Here is a 2,610-nt window from a genome sequence, read left to right as displayed (position 1 = left end):
CACAAGCCCGTGTATTTCTGATCTGTTAAATGGGGATGATACTGCATCATAGACATCTACTAGAGAATTAGGTGAGATTCAGAGATCACCCAGCACCTTACTTGGCACACTCCTCCTCATCCCAGTTGTGTACAGGCAGGAGGTTGGTGGGGTTGATGCACACACGGACAAAATGTGCCCTGTCCAATCACCGTTCCACGGGGTGCTGCTTTCCTTGTTTGCCCACTCCCGCGAACCTTGAGTCTCCTGGATCTCCTCGGATGTTACCTGAGTTCAGACTCTCATTATCTCCCTTCTGATTTCAAAACTCACCTTCCTGCTCCCAGTCTGCCCTGTCTAATTCATTCAACAGATGGATGATCGAAAACTCAAGTCTAATCTTTTCTCTCTTGAGCTTACCCTCTTCACCGGCTCCCCACCGCCATCAGGATAAAGCCCACACTTCCTACCTGAGCTCTCAGAGCCTGCAGAGCCTGGCCTCGTATACTTCATCTCCTGCCTGCCTCTCTAGCGCCATCTCCAACCCTACTCTTCTGCTGTAGTCCTAATGCACTGCTTGTAATTCCCCAAAGCGGACCTGCTTTTTCAGCCTCCAGGCGAATGCAGATGCTGTTCAGACGCCTTTTTCCTCTCCTTCATCAAGTTAACCTCTGCTTCTGCTTCAAAACCCAGTTTAAGCATCACCTTCTCCAGAGGCTTATCTTATTCTTATAAAACCTGGTGCATTGCTCTGCCACAGCACCAACTTCTGCGTGTTAACCACTGAAGTCCTCATCTGTAAATATCTGTAGACTGGGAGCTTGTTATGGTAGAAAATATGTCTTATTGGACTTTTTATCTCCAGACCTCAGGAGAGTCCCTGGTATATAGCAAGTGATTGGTAAATGTTTGTTGAATGAATAAACGAGGACCAAGATGGTTAATACACACATCATTTGGATCTACCTGGTTGTGCTTAATAATTCCTGAAGACGTGTTTTATTCAGAACCATATAAAGACAAGAATAGGCTTAGTGGGGAGAAATGAAACAATTAGGAAGTAATACTATAGGGGCAGTTTGTTAAGTTTGTACATACGAACACTCACACACACANGGCCCCTTCCCCAGAGGCAATCACTGTTACTAGGTTCTTAGGTGGCTTTCCAGAGACAGTCTACATATTTAGAACGTTGATTTGATTTTCATATTATTTTCCTGGCAAGAAAACACTGGTGTGGCGTACCTGCTGTTTCGCTTTGGAGGCTCCCACATAAGTGAGTTCCTTTTCAGTCCTCGCAGATCTCTCTGTGGGCAGGGCCACATAGGGCTCTGGTTACAGGTTCTGAGGGCTCAGTGAGGCTTGGTCTCGGTTGTATATTTTTACTCTTTGAACTGAAAATCTGCAAACAACTAAACAGGTGTTAGAATTCTCAGTCTCAACCGTTGCCACAGTTGCTCATGCGAGGAGCAGATCTGCCGGCGGTTGGGGCTAGCAGACAGGGTGATCTGAGGCAGAACTCTGGCTCGCTTCAACATTACAATGATTCTCAGTCAATGTTTTCTAAACGGACAATTGGAAAGTGTACGAGGTCTGACAATTAAGTTTGCGAGCTTGTTGCAATGATGTTGCTAACCTTTTTCAGTATCAGAGGGATTATTCATTATGAATTTGTACCAACTGGACAAACAGTTCACCAAGTTTACTATTTGGAAGTGCTGAAAAGGCTGTGTGAAAAAGTTAGACAACCTGAACTTTCACCAACAATTCATGGCTCTTGTATCACGACAACGCACTAGCTCACATGGCGCTGTCTGTGAGGGAGTTTTTAGCCAGTAAACAAATAACTGTATTGGAACACCCTCCGTACTCACCTCATCTGGCCCCCAATGACTTCTTTCTTTACCCGAAGATAAGGGAAATATTGAAAGGAAGACATTTTGATGACATTGAGGACATCAAGGGTAATACAACGAAAGCTCTAATGGCCGTTCCAAAAAAAGAGTTCCAAAATTGTTTTGAAGGGTGGACTAGGCGCTGGCATTGGTGCATAGCTTCCCAAGGGGAGTACTTCTAAGGTGACTGTAGTGATATTCAGAGATATGTAGCATCTTTTCTAGGATGAGTTTGCGAACTTAATTGTCCAATGTCATAGTCTGACACAGAAAGATAATATTTTGCAATTGGGATTGATCCAAAAAATCAGGGGTATGTGTCTCCTAGAATGCTCTGGAGTGAAGGACAAAGCCTAAGTCAATATGGTCTTCTCTAAGACCAGTCCTGCCCTCACCCCCACTCTTCAAGCCCCACAACCCTGCTACCTACCCTCAAGCTCTTGTCACTAGAGCTTCTCTTCTGCAGGCCATACCCCTACACTCTACTGCAGGCCTGCCCATCGATACCAGGCCCTGTCTTCAGACCGGCCCTCCTTACCACACCCTGCCCTCTCAGCCTTCCTTTCTCCATCCTTCCACTAATTGATTAACCCAAGAACACTGAGAACTTGACCCATAAGGGGCCCAATGGACAAGGAGGAGTTTGGACTCATTCAAAGCTAAGCTCCAGAGAGCAACTAATAAGAATGAACTGATGCATTTGAGACAGTTCATCTGTAAAATGAGTGTTAAATAA

General features: G+C 45.2%; 1 protein-coding gene across 1 annotated transcript in view; it reads left to right on the top strand.

Annotated features, from left to right (window-relative positions):
- KLHL6 (kelch like family member 6) overlaps window positions 1–2,610 on the top strand; it is a 72,234-nt gene that overhangs the window by 45,688 nt on the left and 23,936 nt on the right. The window lies entirely within an intron of this gene.

Source organism: Hipposideros armiger, unplaced genomic scaffold, assembly GCF_001890085.2.
Source record: "Hipposideros armiger isolate ML-2016 unplaced genomic scaffold, ASM189008v1 scaffold_14, whole genome shotgun sequence".
Classification (NCBI taxonomy): Eukaryota; Metazoa; Chordata; class Mammalia; order Chiroptera; family Hipposideridae; genus Hipposideros; species Hipposideros armiger.
Note: the sequence above shows the minus strand (reverse complement) of the source record. Positions and strands in the feature narration are given on the sequence as shown.